The following is a 17,036-nucleotide window of genomic DNA, read 5'->3' as shown; positions in this document are numbered from 1 at the left end:
AAAAATTCTGGGGACCGGAGAGAGAGACGGGATCGGGAGCGACGGGGTGTGGGAGATGAGGAAGTCGCCTGCCCGTGGGACGTGCGTTCGTGGATCGTGGGTTTTCTTTTTTTTTTCTTTTTTCTCAGGCGGGAAGGAGAGAACCAATGGGTGGGACGTGGGAGGAGAGATCGTACGTGGGGTGGGAGGAGGTATCGATAGGAGGGAGATCGAAGGAGGTGGGGTATTGTGGTGGAATTGTCACGACAGATGTCCTAGTGTGAGGACTTAGTCGCGAGGCCAACGCATCTATGTGGTAGCTTAAGAGGGGTTGGTCGGGACAAGAGACGCAAGGCGGATTATCACACAAGACGAGGATTTAGACAGCTTCGGGCCCCGGGAAATATCATCCGGAATAGCCCTACATGCTGTTTGTGGCTAGCTCTCATTATGCTCATGAGAGAGTCGCCGCATAAGCCGGCTCCCCTTTGTGTCTAGCCCTAGATATTGTTTCTTGTTGCTTGTCCCTCTTTGGGGAGCCATACCCCTCCTTATATAAGTTAAAGGGGTGGGTTACATGTGGAGTCCTATTAGAATTAGGACTAGTCTATTACAAGTGAAATCCTACTCTGCCCCTTAAGAGAAAACTCCTTATGCCTTTCCTCGTAAACCGGCCCACCATAACATGAGTCGGCCTTCTGGGCCTTGGGCCTAGTCTTCTATCTGACCCGCCGTTAGGGCCATCCGTGAGTCGCCACTCCGGCGGGTTACCAATAAAAACGCCAAGCCCGGCCGGGTCATACCGCGGGGTATATCCCCGACATTAGCCCCCAGTTTAATTTGGATTTATCCATGTTAAACTGATCATGTAAAACAAACACAAGAACAAACTTGATAGGTTGTGCTTCGGGTTAAATATTTTCCTAAACCGGCACCTGATCATCTTTAAGTCCTTGTCATTTCCTCCTGGATGCATACTCAAGATCTTATAGCAAATCTCCTTTAACAGATATGTCCAAACCTTGCCAATGCAAAAATCCAGGCACTTCTTCTAAAAAAATCCGGGTCAATAGGCCAGCTTCATAACCAATTTGCTGACATTGGCTCTTGTAGAGAAACATTATAAGAAATAATCCATTTGAGTCGTCCTTCAATGCTCTGACTTGACAAAAATATGGGTCTTGAAATATTCAACTGATATTTAGCCGGCTTAAAGATATAGATCTTGTCGATTTATGATTGCCAAAATTGTTGGGTTATAAATAAATGATACCGGGTCATGATTGTTGCAGACACCGGGTTAATCTGGTCTACTCCAAACTGAGAATTTGAAGACTTTTTCCCTTTATATCCATATTACCTGTAGTCCCCAAGTCTTGAGCAGAACAAAGTGATGGCTTTAAGACTTGCTTCAATATAAATACTGCCACTTTGAAGAAATCCATGTTGTTCATCTCAGTCACCAGTAAATACTGAACACTCCATATACGTAGCCCCCAAGTGTCGGGTTGTCATGCTTGCAGCAACCTGGGACTTGTAATTGCTTTTAACTTATAAAAACTTCAACCAGTGTAGCCCCCAAGGGTCGGGTCATTATGCAATAATAAGCAGGGACTTTAATGTAGACTTGAACAGCAACATGTAGCCCCCAAGGGCCGGCTCAGTAAGATAATATTGAGCTGGGAATTTATATATACTTCATTGAAAATAACATCATATGATGTAACCCCCATCATAAGGCTTGAACCCATATCCACAAGGTTAAGAGCTTTGTGCTTTACCAACTGAGCAGTGGATCCTTTAATATAATGGACTGAGGCTTGTGTACTTTGAATTTTTGACAGGAGCAATTGGTAGCCCTCAAGGGCCGGCTCATTATGATGTGATGAGCCGAGTCTTCAATAATAAGGCCAGTAAAAAATGACTTTGCATTAGCCCCCAAGTGCCATGGTGCATGCTAGCAGTGACATGGGACTTGCATATTTGATGTAATCTCAACTTGAATAATATAGCTCCCAAGTGCCGGGTCGTAAGCCTGCAACGACTCGAGACTATTCCTTCCATTATAAAATAAATTATATCCATTGATAAAATAATATCCATTGCGCTGAAGCGACTTTGAAAACCTCATTCGTAATATTGGTTATTGATAATCATAATAAAAATCCAGCCATGTTGGCTATTAAAGATTTGAATAATATAACCTGGTTTGAAAAACCGGTTCCTATGATATTGAATCATACTGCCGGTTTAGGATACCTGTGCAGTAAGGCTGATAACCCAATCTTTAGAAGCCAAAACTTCCAAATGTTTATGATTGTCATATATGGCGACTTATCATCTAAAGTCAAGCCGGGTTAATCGAAACCACATATATGCTCCAGATATGAAGAAAAAGGTCTCAAGACAAAACCAAAGATTGTTTGCCAAAACTAAAACCAAATAAAAATCGAGGTTTTTGATTTGAATACGACCAGTAAACCGTTCCAAAGGGGTTAAGCTAGGATTCGAATATGATCATGTCACCCCCAGTGGCTTTGGCATTGCGCCGATCAAGAGGGTACCGACAGCTATGTTCTCTTTGGTTCGAATACAGCCTATGTTTGAACAGAAAGCCCCCAAATGACCTTGAGAGGTTTTTAACGACCCTGATTCGAATACGATCCAAGTCGGACCCAAAAGGGGTTAAGCTATGATTCGAATACGATCAAGAAGCCCCCTAGTGAGTTTGGCAGTGTGCCGATCAAGAGGGTACCGATAGCTATGTTCTCTTTGGTTTGAATACGACCTATGTTTGAACAGGAAGCCCCCAAGTGACCATATAAAGTTTGTCATCGCGCCGATCAAGAGGGTACCGACAGCTATGCTCGATGAGCAGGAAGCCCCCAAGTGACCATAATAAAGTAAGCCGTAAGGCAGGGTACCCATGTTTGAATCGCGCATCATGGCAGCAAGTTCTCTTTGGCAACCTTTAATTTTTCTGAGAACTCGAATCTTGCGAGAGATTAATTCTTTTTGAACCGGAACTTTAAACCGGATTTAAATGCTTCAAAACTTTGTGGGAGATAGATTGTCCTTGAGCCGGATGTTTGAACCGGATTTGAGAGATTAAAAGCTTTGTAGGAGACAAATTTACCTTGAGCCGGATGTTTGAACCGGATTTGAGAGCTTCAAAGCTTTACGGGAGAGAGATGTCTCTTGAACCGGATTTTAAACTGGAATCTTTATTTTAAACCGACAATTTTCTAACGGCCTTTAAATTTTCATCAATATGGCGGTGTCCTCCGGAACCGGGTTATCATTCCCTCCAATGACCCGGAGTTCCCGAGTCATGTCATTGTAGTCCCCGAGTCTTAAGATGACTTGAGGAGTTGTCTTGGGATTCTCCACATTTGACCGTGATATAAACCGGTACGAGTCATTCAACGTCTCAGTGATATAACTTGTCCTGCACTGATACGTCAGGTCAGTAATTATCACCGCGGAGTTGATGATCACCATGATGAAGCTGAAATCAATCACGGCCGAGCTGGCCGCGGGAGCCGATAGATGAGTCGGCCGTGGTGTTGTAAGACGGTGTGGACGAGCAAGTTGTCCTCCTCGTTGTAAGCCGGCGCGGACGCGTGAACCAGCCGCGAAAGCGGACGGGCGAGTTGTCCGTGGTGTTGCAAGCCGGTGCGGATGAGAGAGTCGACCGCCGCGTTGGAAACGGCACAGACGCAGGCGAGTAAGCTTTGTAATGAATAATGATTCTGTGAAAAAATATTATAAACCAGAGTAATTGTTTTCAAACAATTTAATATATATTGATAAATGAACTGAATGAATATCACCTGATGTATTTGGATGGGAGATGTCCGTATAGACTGATCAAATGGCTCCGTGGTCAAAATACAGGCTAGCGTACTAGTACTTCATCTGGTGATTTTTGTCCATCTTCATACGGGTGTTTGGTGCCGTTCCTTCTCCTTCATCAGTTACCCAGACCCGTTGAGGCAACCGACGGCGCGGCAGGCAGCTGGTAAAAGGTACTTCGGCGATGGCGGGTCACCGCGGTGGCGGCTGAGTGAGGCGGGAGCGGCTTGACGCTAGAAGGAAGGCGACTCAATGCGGCGCGGTCGCGACAGCGGAGAGGCGCCGGCGGCTCAGAAGGTCCTGGTGAGCCCGCAGCGGAGACAACGACGGCGGCCCTTACGGCAGGGGCATACAGACGGAGGCCACCTCGGCGGGTCACAGAGGCGGCAGCAGCGGCTCAACACCTGCTCTGGCGAGGGCGGCGCGAGGCCAAGGCAGAGGCCGGGTCAGGCCTGACGGCGGCGGCTTAGAACTGTAGCGACATGCGGCAGACGAGGTGACCCGGTGAAGGCGACTTTGATGACGGACGTGTTAATGGAGGACCGGAGCGGCCGCTTGTTGACGGTGGTCGTGGCCGGTTGAGCAAACCCAGTACAAATCTTAGGCCTGCGCTCGGCCGAGTCGTAGGAGGCTGGTGCGTAGCCCGCGGCCGTGGGTGGCGGAAGTGATAGACCAAGATGGCCAGTGACAACAACGAGTCCGGCTCAAGAACAAGGCCACGGTCCCCGCGGCCGGCGGCTCAATACACGTCGTCAATTGACTCCTCGGCAGGCAGGGGTTTGCAAGATTGTCCATCTCTCCGAGTCAACAGGAACACAAAGCGACTCCCAGGTTGAGAACCCCGTAGTGTAGTTTAGTCAATCCAAAGTCAATATTTATTGGCAGATACGTGAGTCCCATTGCAGCTTGCACCAAGCTCAACTAGCGATCTGAAAAAATCGGCTGAACAAGTTACAGGCGAGTGCAATGAGTGCAACGGAAGCCCGCAAGCGGCTCACAGCCGCGGGTTAAAGCAGTGGAGATCGCGGCGGGTCGAACGGGGCCAAGGCAGGCACAGCCGCAGAGGCGTGTGGCGGCTCAAGGCGAGGCCAAGGCAGGCACAGCCGCAGAGGCGTGTGGAGGCAGGGCCGGCTCGAAGCCGCAGCTTGTAGCCTCAGAGACAGTAACGGCGGGCTTAGAACGACCGCGGTGGCCCGAACGGCGGAGGCGTGCTCGGTGGCGACTCAGAGGCCGGGTCGTAATCGGTTTGACTCCCCTTGTAGTTTTTCCTTTTCTTGATTGTTTCTTCAGATCCGACTTGTACTAGTAGCACTTGATATCTTCTTTTCACGTACATAGCAAGCGGGGATCAAACTAGTACTGCTTGATAATTTGGTATGGGCTAGCTGACTAGCTCAGTCTCCACGCGGCCGGTTCAGACGGCACAACAGACACAGGCGGCTCATCTTGGAGCAGGCGACCGCGACCCAGCGTGCAACAAGAGTCATCCGAGTCCGTGCTCACTCCTGGTCCCTTCTCCAAGTCGCGGCCGGTTTGACCAATCCATCCCAGTCATGGTTGATCTCCGATTTTGTGCTTGACTGTACGCGTGTGGATTCGATCGGCCGCGTGTCTTCTTAATGAATAGTAGTACTCAAGTAGTACTTGTTGATTGAGGTAATAGCACTCGAGGTATCCTAACTTGCACACAATGTGATGATTTAGTCTCAAATTTGTAAAACTTGACCAAACCATACCTCAACTTGCACTTCATGTGATGATTTAGTCACAGGTCAATCATAACTCGCCAATTGGCTGCCAGGTGGCTGGACCGGTCAACGCGCGCACTTTGCACAAAACCCTCTGCTCTTTCCCTGAATCAACCCGCAGTATAGCACACCTGAATTAAATATGTGCTCGACGAAATTCCGCTGAGAAGTTGGTGCTTGCGCGCGCAGTTCCCGCTCATGTCCAAGAGCCGCAAGATCGGCCGCATGCTTGCCGAGCAGGACGAGCAGCGTCCAGCGGGCCAGCGGCGGCGTGGGCATGGGAGTTCTGAAGGCAATGTCGAAGAGCATGCTGCGGCGGAAACAGAGATTGAGGACGCAGAGGAGGAGGACGGGGACGAGGAGCAGCAGCATATTAGGATGCATGACGGCAAGTCGTACCGCATCACCTTCCCGGACTTTCCCGGCGGGCCGGGCACCTTCGAGGCGGCGACCAAGTTCTGCTACGGCGTCCGCGTCGAGCTCACGCCCTGGAACGTCGCCCCACTGCGGTGCGCGGCCGAGTACCTGGAGATGACGGAGGAGCACTCCGAGGACAACCTGGCCGCGCGTGCCGAGGCCTACCTCTCGCAATCCGTGCTCCGCCACCCCGGCGAGGCCACCAAGGCGCTCAAGTCCTGCGAGGAGCTGCTGCCGCACGCCGAGGAGCTCGGCATTGTCGCCCGCTGCGTGGACGCCATCGCCGCGCGCTCGTCGGCGACGTCGCGCTCCTGGTTCGGCGACCTGGCCGTGCTCGGCCTGCACATGTACAAGCGGGTAATGGCGGCCATGGCCGCGCGCAAGGACGTGAGGACGGAGGCTTTGGAGGGTTGCCTCGTGTCCTACGCCAAGTCCACCCTCCCGGGGCTGTCGAGGTCCATGAGGTGGCGTCGCGCGTCCGCGCCGGTCTCGTCGGAGGTGGAGCAGAGAGACCTCCTGGAGGCGGTGGTCGCGAGCCTCCCCGCGGACAAGGGCTCGGGGAGCGTGGTGACCGCGAAGTTCCTGTTCGCGCTGCTGCGCACGGCGCACATCCTGCGCGCTTGGCGATCGAGCGGAAGGCCGCGACGCATATGGAACAGGCAACGGTGGAGGACGTGCTCATCCCGAGCTACTCCGGCGCCGCGGAGACGCTCTACGACATGGACTACGTCGAGCGGGTGGTCAGGAACTTCCAGGCCGAGGAGGAGGTGGGCGAGGACGAGGCGTCGTCGTCAGCTGCAATCACTGAGGAGGAAGCGGTGGCGAGGACGACGGCGTCGCGTCCGTCGGCCGTGGCAATGGTGCAGGTGGGCAAGCTGGTGGACAACTACCTGGCAGAGGTAGCGTCCGACGCCAACCTGAAGCCAACCAAGTTCTGCGAGCTCGCGCTGGCAATGCCGGACCACGCACACATCTACGACGATGGCGTCTACCGCGCCGTCGACATCTACCTCAAGGTACGTACATTCCCCGATTTGTCATTGACTGCTTCTGACAAGTCAAGGAAGAATGCATGTTTGTCGAGTAGCAGTTTGTTGCCGACTCCATGGCTCGTGACTGGTGCATGCATGCGCAGGCGCATCCGCGGCTGACGGCGGAGGAGCGGGACAGGGTGTGCGGCGTGGTGGACTGCAGGAAGCTGACGGTGGAGGCGTGCACGCACGCGGCGCAGAACGAGCGGCTCCCGCTGCGCGCGGTGCTGCAGGTGCTCTTCTTCGAGCAGCTGCTGCTCCGGCGCGCCATCACGGGCACGCTGCTGGCGTCCACGGCTTCCCCGCGAGCGCGGCATCCGAATCCTCATCCGTAGCGGCGGTGCGTCACGCCGCTGGCCCGAGCGAGGCGTGGCGGACGACGGTGCAGGAGAGCCAGACGCTGCGGGTGGACATGGACGGCATGAGGAGCCGGGTGCAGGGCCTGGAGAGGGAGTGCTCCAGCATGCGAAGGGCGATCAAGAAGATCGACGGCGGTGGCGCGGCGTCGCAAGGCAGCGGCAGCCCAGACGCGGCCGCCCCGGCGGGCTAGCGGTCGAGGTACCGGTGCAAGTTCAGCACGCAGGTGTGCGACTCACAGGCGCGCAACGCGGTTGTGTCCAGGGCGTCTAGGATGGGGATGAGCCCATGACCGACCGAACCATGATGGCGCCAAATCTCCCATCCCGTTCGAACGCGACATGTTTCACGATCAGAGAAGAGCTCGACAGTCGAGATGAAAATTGTTCCAAGATGTCACGGCTAGCCAGACGAGAGAGAGTGAAAACCCGAGATCGAGCGCGGCAAAAATTTCTCACCCCTTGTCATCTCGTCCGTCCGTTGATAAAAGGAAACGGCAGGGGGTTCTGTGGAAAACTGCATGCGCTGACCAGTCCAGCCACCTGGCAGCCAATTGGCGAGCTGTGATTGGCCTAGAACTAAATGCAAGTTGGGGTATGGTGGAGTCAAGTTTTGCAAGTTTGGGACTAAATCATCACATTGTGTGCAAGTTAGGGTACCTGGGGTGCTATTACCTCTTCTTGATTAATCTTGACGGGAGTAGTTGGAATAAACAATAGATTTGATTGACGGCCGTAACTCAGACTCAGCGGAATCTCCACGACGCATGAGGCGGCTGCACGATCTGTAACCCCTAAACAATCTCAATCTCATATCCGCCGCCGCAAGAACACTTCGTCAATCTTGACTGTTGAACTCATTGTTAATGTGAATTTTTCCACACCGGTTTTTGTTGAGCCGGAAAATTGCGAACTTCTCAAACCCTAAATAAGATCCCTTCAAGAACACAACACCACTGTGCGCAGGACCCATGGTGGGCGCCAACTGTCGTGGAATTGTCACGGTAGATGTCCTAGTGTAAGGACTTAGTCGCGAGGCCAACGCATCTATGTGGTAGTTTAAGAGGGGTTGGTCGGGACGAGAGATGCGAGGCGGATCATCACACAAGACGAGGATTTAGACAGCTTCGGGCCCCGGGAAACATCATCCGGAATAGCCCTACATGATGTTTGTGGCTAGGTCTCATTATGCTCATGAGGGAGTCGCCGCATAAGCCGGCTCCCCTTTGTGTCTAGCCCTAGATATTGTTTCTTGTTGCTTGTCCCTCTTTGAGGAGCCCTGCCCCTTCTTATATAAGTTAAAGGGGTGGGTTACATGTGGAGTCCTATTAGGATTAGGACTAGTCTATTACAAGTGGAATCCTACTCTGCCCCTTAAGGGAAAACTCCTTATGCCTTTCCTCGTAAACCGGCCCACCATAACATGAGCCGGCCTTCTGGGCCTTGGGCCTAGTCTTCTATCTGACCCGCCTTAGGGCCATCCATGAGTCGCCACTCCGGTGGGTTACCAATGAAAACGCCAAGCCCGGCCGGGTCATACCGCGGGGTATATCCCCGACAGGTATCGAAGGAGGTCGAACCATCACGACGTTCGATCCCCCTTTAATAGTAGAGATAAATAGAACAACCATTATTCTCTGATTTAAATGAATAACCGTCTCGCATCAAACAAGATCCAGATACAATGTTCATGCTCAACGCTGGCACTAAATAACAATTATTTAGGTCTAAAACTAATCCCGAAGGTAGATGTAGAGGTAGCGTGACGACGACGATCACATCGGCTTTGGAACCATTTCCCACGCGCATCGTCACCTCGTCCTTAGCGAATCTTCGCTTAATCCGTAGCCCCTGTTTTGAGTTGCAGATATTAGCAACTGAACCAGTATCAAATACCCAGGCACTACTACGAGCATTAGTAAGGTACAGATCAATAACATGTATATCAAATATACATTTCACTTTGCCATCCTTCTCCGCCAAATACTTGGGGCAGTTTTGCTTCCAGTGACCAGTTCCTTTGTAGTAGAAACACTCAGTCTCAGGCTTAGGTCCAGACTTGGGTTTTTCACTTGAGCAGCAACTGGCTTGCTGTTCTTTTTGAAGTTCTACTTCTTCCCTTTACTCTTTTTCTTGAAACTGGTGGTCTTGTTGACCATCAACACTTGATGCTCCTTCTTGATTTCTACCTCCGCAGCTTTTAGGATTGTGAAGAGCACATGAATCGTCTTATCCATCCCTTGCATATTATAGTTCATCGCGAAGCTCTTGTAGCTTGGTGGCAATGACTGAAGAACTCTGTCAATAACACTATCATCAGGAAGATTAACTCCCAGTTGAGTCAAGTGGTTGTGGTACCCAGACATTTTGAGTATATGTTCACTGACAGAACTATTCTCCTCCATCTTGCAGCTGTAGAACTTATTGGAGACTTCATATCTCTCAATCCGGGCATTTGTTTGAAATATTAACTTCAACTCCTGAAACATCTCATATGCTCCATGACGTTCAAAACATCGTTGAAGTCCCGGTTCTAAGCCGTAAAGCATGGCACACTGAACTATCGAGTAGTCATCAGCTTTGCTCTGCCAGGTGTGCATAACATCTGGCGTCGCTCCTGCAGCGGGTTTGTCACCTAGCGGTGCTTCCAGAACGAAATTCTTCTATGCAGCAATGAGGATAATCCTTAAGTTACGGATCCAGTCCGTGTAGTTACTACCATCATCTTTCAACTTAGCTTTCTCTAGGAACGCATTAAACTTCAATGGAACAACAGCACGGGCCATCTATCTACAACAACATAGACATGCAAAATACTATCAGGTACTAAGTTCATGATAAATTAAAGTTCAATTAATCAAATTACTTAAGAACTCCCACTTAGATAGACATCTCTCTAATCATTTAAGTGATCACGTGATCCATATCAACTAAACCATGTCCGATCATCACGTGAGATGGAGTAGTTTTCAATGGTGAACATCATTATGTTGATCATATCTACAATATGATTCATGCTCGACCTTTCGGTCTCCAGTGTTCCGAGGCCATATCTGCATATTCTAGGCTCGTCAAGTTTAACCCGAGCATTCCGCGTGTGCAAAACTGGCTTGCACCCATTGTATGTGAACGTAGAGATTATCACACTCGATCATCACGTGGTGCCTCGACACGACGAACTGTAGCAACGGTGCATACTCAGGGAGAACACTTATACCTTGAAATTTAGTGAGAGATCATCTTATAATGCTTCCGCCAAACTAAGTAAAATAAGATGCATAAAGGATAAACATCACATGCAATCCATATAAGTGATATGATATGGCCATCATTGATACGTCTCCGTCGTATCTATAATTTTTTATTGTTCCATGACAATATTCTACAACTTTCATATACTTTTGGCAACTTTTTATACTATTTCTGGGACTAACATATTGATCTAGTGCGCAGTGCCAGTTCCTATTTGTTGCATGTTTTTTGTTTCGCAGAATATCCATATAAAACAGAGTCCAAACGGGATAAAAACTGACGGAGATTTTTTTGAAATATATATGATTTTTGGGAAGAAAAATCCACGCGAGACGGTGCCTGAGGTGGCCATGCGGCAGGGGGCGCGCCTGCCCCCCTGGGCGCGCCTCTGACCCTCGTGGGCCACCCATAAGGCGGTTAGTGCCCTTCTTTCGCCGCAAGAAAGCTAATATCCGGATAGAGATCGTGTTAAAATTTCAGCCCAATCGGAGTTACGATCTCCGGGAATATAAGAAACGGTGAAAGGGAAGAATATGAGAAAGCAGAAACAGAGAGAGACAGATCCAATCTCGGAGGGGCTCTCGCCCCTCCCGTGCCATGGAGGCCATGTACCAGAGGGGAAACCCTTCTCCCATCTAGGGAGGAGGTCAAGGAAGAAGAATAAGGAGGGGGCTCTCTCCCCCTTGCTTCTGGTGGCACCGGAGTGCCACCGGGGGCCATCATCATCACCGCGATCTACACCAACACCTCCGCCATCTTCACCAACATCTCCATCACCTTCCTCCCTCTATCTACAGCGGACCACTCTCCCGCAACCCGCTGTACCCTCTACTTGAACATGGTGCTTTATGCTTCATATTATTATCCAATGATGTGTTGCCATCCTATGATGTCTGAGTAGATTTTCATTGTCCTATCGGTGGTTGATGAATTGCTATGATTGATTTAATTTGCTTGTGGTTATGTTGCTGTACTTTGGTGCCCATCATATGATTGCGCGCGTGGATCACACCCTAGGGTTAGTTGTATGTTGATAGGACTATGTATTGGAGGGCAAGAGCGACACAAGCTTCAACCTAGCATAGAAATTGATGCATACTGGATTGAAGGGGGACCAATACATCTTAATGCTATGGTTGGGTTTTACCTTAATGAACATTAGTGGTTGCGGATGCTTGCTAATAGTTCCAATCATAAGTGCATAGAATTCCAAGTCAGGGATGACATGCTAGCAGTGGCCTCTCCCACATAATACTTGCTATCGTCTAGTAAGGTAGTCAATTGCTTAGGGGAAATTTCGCAACTCCTGCCACCACTTTTCCACACTCGCTATATTTACTTTATTGTTTCTTTATCTAAACAGCCCCTACTTTTTATTTACTTGCTCTTTATTATCTTGCAAACCTATCCAACAACACCTACAAAATACTTCTAGTTTCATACTTGTTCTAGGTAAAGCGAACGTCAAGCGTGCGTAGAGTTGTATCGGTGGTCGATAGAACTTGAGGGAATATTTGTTCTGCCTTTAGCTCCGCGTTGGGTTCGACACTCTTACTTATTGAAAACTGTTGCGATCCCTATACTTGTGGGTTATCAAGACCTTTTTCTGGCACCGTTGCCGGGGAGCAATAGCGTGGGGTGAATATTCTCGTGTGTGCTTGTTTGCTTTATCACTAAGTAATTTTTGTTTGCTGTTATTAGTTGTTATTTATCTTTAGTTATGGATATGGAACACGAAATACCAAAAAAAATTAGGTGTACTTGCTACTCATGGAGATGGGGAACCTCCTAAAACCCTCGATGCTGGTTTTGTGAAAAATATTATGTACTACTTTAATAATCCTGAGAAAACCCCATTCAATTATGTAATGGGAGTAATGTTGGATCAACGTGAATACTTTAGGGATTACCGCTTGACACAAAAAGGGAAACTATTATGGGATCAAATTCATATATTGAATTGGTACGCTAGGCAACTATGCTTGAGATATGATTATACTTGTTGCTCTAAGGTGAAGGCTCCACACCTTCCCTTTTCATGTGAATTTAATGATAATGAAACCTTAGCTTCTTATTATGCTAATGGTATATATGATTACTATGATGTGGAACAAATAGAAGAATTTGTCGCTTTTAAGGGTGCTTATGAAATTGAATCTTTGTTTGAAAAGCATGAAGCTTATGATGATGTTTATAGGCCTGAAAATTTAGCTATCTTAAAATATTGCTATGATAATTATGAATATAATTCCTATATTAATGCGCTTATTGATAAAGTCTCCCTGTCCAAGAAGAGACTAATATTTTGCAGGAGTCTATGAAAGAAGAAATTGATGAAACTGTGAGCTCATTGGATGAAAAAGATGAGGAGGGGAGTGAAGAAAAAAAGGAGGAAGAGCGGATTAGCTACCCGTGCCCACCTTCTAATGAGAGTAACTCTTCAACTCATACATTGTTTAATTTCCCTTCGTGCTTACCGAAGGATGATTGCTATGATGATTGTTATGATCCCGTTGATTCTTTTGAAATATCCCTTTTTGATGATGCTTGCTATGCTTGTGGCCAAGATGCCAATATGAATTATGCTTATGGAGATGAACTTGCTATAGTTCCTTATGTTAATCATGAAATTGTTGCTATTGCACCCACGCATGATAGTCCAATTATCTTTTTGAATTCTCCAAACTACACTATATCGGAGAAGTTTGCTCTTATTAAGGAATATATTGATGGGTTGCCTTTTACCATTGCACATGATGATTTTGATGAATCTAATATGCATGTGCTTGCTGCTTCTACTTGCAATTATTATGAGAGAGGAACTATATCTCCACCTCTCTATGTTTCCAATATGATAAAATTGCAAGAAACTGTTTATACTATGCATTGGCCTTTACTTTATGTGCATGAATTGTTCTTTTATGCCATGCCGATGCATAGGAAGAGAGTTAGACTTCTTCATTACATGATATATGTTACCTTGTGCTTACCACTAAATTACAAATCATTGTTAATTAAAATTGGCTTTGATATACCTTGGGATCCGGGTGGATCCATTACTTGAGCACTATATGCATAGCTTAATGGCTTTAAAGAAAGCGCTGCCACGGAGACAACCCGGAAGTTTTAGAGAGTCATTTATTTCTGTTTAGTGCTTTCATATAGTTTAAAAACAACAAAAATAAAGAGGGGAACCCAAAAATTTTTCAAAAAGGAAAGCGAAAGTGAGAAAGACAAGCATTGTTGAAGTGGGAGCTAGCCTTGAACTTTGTTCATGCTCATGGAAACTTTGTGAATCTTGATTACAAAAACTTTTAAATAAAAATAATTATCCCCTTGTACAATTCCATTGTATTATAAAAATAATGTGCCAAGGTTTGCCTTTAGGATGTTTACATTTGCTTGATGGTTTGTACGGTGCAGGACATAAACTTTGGCTGTAGTGCGCGATTATATATTTTTTTCTGGAACATTAAATGGTTCTGATTCTTTTTGCACTGTCTTCCTATACAAATTGTTTATTTTTCTTAATTTTGGTAGAATTTTTCAAGTATCATAAGTATGGTGAATGTTCAGATTATTACAGACTGTTCTGTTGTAGACAGATTCTGTTTTTGATGCATAGTTTGCTTGTTTTGATGAAACTATCAATTTATATTAGTGGATTAAGCCATGAAAAAGTTATACTACAGTAGACACAATGCAAAAACAAAATATGAATTGGTTTGCAATAGTACTTATAGTAGTGATTTTCTTTATTATACTAACGGATCTTGCCGAGTTTTCTGTTGAAGTTTTGTGTGGATGAAGTGTTTGATGATCGAGAAGGTCTCGATGTGAGAAGAAGGAAGAGAGGCAAGAGCTCAAGCTTGGGGATTCCCGAGGCACCCCAAGTAAATATTCAAGGAGACTCAAGCGTCTAAGCTTGGGGATGCCCCGGAAGGCATCCCCTCTTTCTTCAACAAGTATCGGTATGTTTTCGGATTCGTTTCGTTCATGCGATATGTGCAATCTTGGAGCGTCTTTTGCTTTTAGTTTTCATTTTTCTTTTATGCACCATGCTGGTATGAGATAGTCCTTGGTTGATTTATAGAATGCTCTATGCACTTCACTTATATCTTTTCAGTATGGCTTTATAGAATGCTTCATGTGCTTCACTTATATCATTTGAAGCTCGGATTGCCTGTTTCTCTTTACATAGAAAACCGCCATTTGTAGAATGCTCTTTTGCTTCACTTATATTTGTTAGAGCGTGGGCATACCTTTTGTAGAAAGAATTAAACTCTCTTGCTTCACTTATATCTATTTAGAGAGATGACAGGAATTGGTCATTCACATGGGTAGTCATAAAATCCTACATAAAACTTGTAGACCACTGAATATGATACGTTTGATTCCTTGCAATAGTTTTGCGATATAAAGATGGTGATATTAGAGTCATGCTAGTGGGTAGTTGTGGATTGTAGAAATACTTGTGTTCAGGTTTGTGATTCCCGTAGCATGCACGTATGGTGAACCGTTATGTAACGAAGTCGGAGCATGATTTATTTATTGATTGTATTCCTTATGAGTGGTGGTCGGGAACGAGCGATGGTCTTTTCCTACCAATATATCCCCCTAGGAGCATGAGCGTAGTACTTTGTTTCGATGACTAATAGATTTTTGCAATAAGTATGTGAGTTCTTTATGACTAATGTTGAGTCCATGGATTATACGCACTCTCACCCTCCACCATTGCTAGCCTCTCTAGTATCGCGCAACTTTTGTCGGTAACATAAACCCACCATATACCTTCCTCAAAACAGCCACCATACCAACCTATCATGGCATTTCCATAGCCATTCCGAGATATATTTCCATGCAACTTCCATCATCATCATATACATGACTTGAGCATTCATTGTCATATTGCTTTGCATGATCGTAAGATAGCTAGCATGACGTTTTCATGGCTTGTCCATTTTTTGATGTCATTGCTACGCTAGATCATTGGACATCCCGGTACGCCACCGGAGGCATCCATATAGAGTCATACTTTATTCTAGACATTGAGTTGTAATATTGAGTTGTAAGTAAATAAAAGTGTGATGATTATCATTATTAGAGCATTGCCCCAGTGAGGAAAGGATGATGGAGACTATGATTCCCCCAGAAGTCGGGAGGAGACTCCGGACTTTACAAAAAAATAAAAGAGGCCAAAGAAGCCCAAATAAAAAAAGAGGCCAAAGAAGCCCACCAAAAAAATAAAAAATGAGAGAAAAAGAGAGAAGGGGCGGTGCTACTATCCTTTTTCCACACTTGTGCTTCAAAGTAGCACCATGTTCTTCATATAGAGAGTCTCTTGAGTTATCACTTTCATATACTAGTGGGAATTTTCATTATAGAACTTGGCTTGTATATTCCGATGATGGGCTTCCTCAAATTCCCGAGGTCTTCATGAGCAAGCAAGTTGGATGCACACCCACTTAGTTTCAGTTGGAGCTTTCATACACTTATAGCTCTAGTGCATCCGTTGCATGGCAATCCCTACTCACTCACATTGATATTTATTGATGGGCATCTCCATAGCCCGTTGATACGCCTAGTTGATGTGAGACTATCTTCTCCTTTTTGTCTTCTCCACAACCACCATTCTATTCCACCTATAGTGCTATGTCCATGACTCACGCTCATGTATTGCGTGAAAGTTGAAAAGGTTTGAGAACATCAAAAGTATGAAACAATTGCTTGGCTTGTCATCGGGGTTGTGCATGATGTGAATATTTCGTGTGGTGAAGATGGTGCATAGCCAGACTATATGATTTTGTAGGGATAACTTTCTTTGGCCTTGTTATTTTGAAAAGACATGATTGCTTTATTAGTGGGCTTGAAGTATTATTGTTTTATGTCAAATGATAGACTATTGCTTTGAATCACTCATATCTTAATATTCATGCCATGATTAGATATGTGATCATGATTATGCTAGGTAGCATTCCACATCAAAAATTATCTTTTTTATCATTTACCTACTCGAGGACGAGCAGGAATTAAGTTTGGGGATGTTGATACGTCTCCGTCGTATCTATAATTCTTGATAGTTCCAAGCCAATATTCTACAACTTTCATATACTTTTGGCAACTTTTTATACTATTTTTTGGACTAACATATTGATCCAGTGCCCAGTGCTAGTTCCTGTTTGTTGCATGTTTTTTGTTTCGCAGAATATCCATATCAAATGGAGTCCAAACGGGATAAAAACTAACGGAGATTTTTTGGAATATATATGATTTTTGGGAAGAAAAATCCACGCCGGACGATGCCCGAGGTGGCCACTAGGCAGGGGGCGTGCTTGCCCCCCGTGGGCACGCCCTGACCCTCATGGGCCACCCGTAAGGCGGTTGGTGCCCTTCTTTCA

At 46.5% G+C, this 17,036-nt stretch overlaps 1 pseudogene across 1 annotated transcript; it reads left to right on the top strand.

Annotated features, from left to right (window-relative positions):
* The first annotated feature begins 5,723 nt into the window (after positions 1–5,723).
* LOC125554623 (BTB/POZ domain-containing protein At5g66560 pseudogene) lies at positions 5,724–8,966 on the top strand (annotated as a pseudogene). Its single transcript, XR_015602250.1, has 2 exons — positions 5,724–7,015; positions 7,135–8,966. The product of XR_015602250.1 is annotated as a BTB/POZ domain-containing protein At5g66560 pseudogene (transcript).
* The last annotated feature ends 8,070 nt before the right edge of the window (positions 8,967–17,036 follow it).

Source organism: Triticum urartu, chromosome 4A, assembly GCF_056163025.1.
Source record: "Triticum urartu cultivar PI428250 chromosome 4A, HENAU_Tu73, whole genome shotgun sequence".
NCBI lineage: Eukaryota > Viridiplantae > Streptophyta > Magnoliopsida > Poales > Poaceae > Triticum > Triticum urartu.
This window is presented reverse-complemented; position numbering and strand designations above follow the sequence as displayed.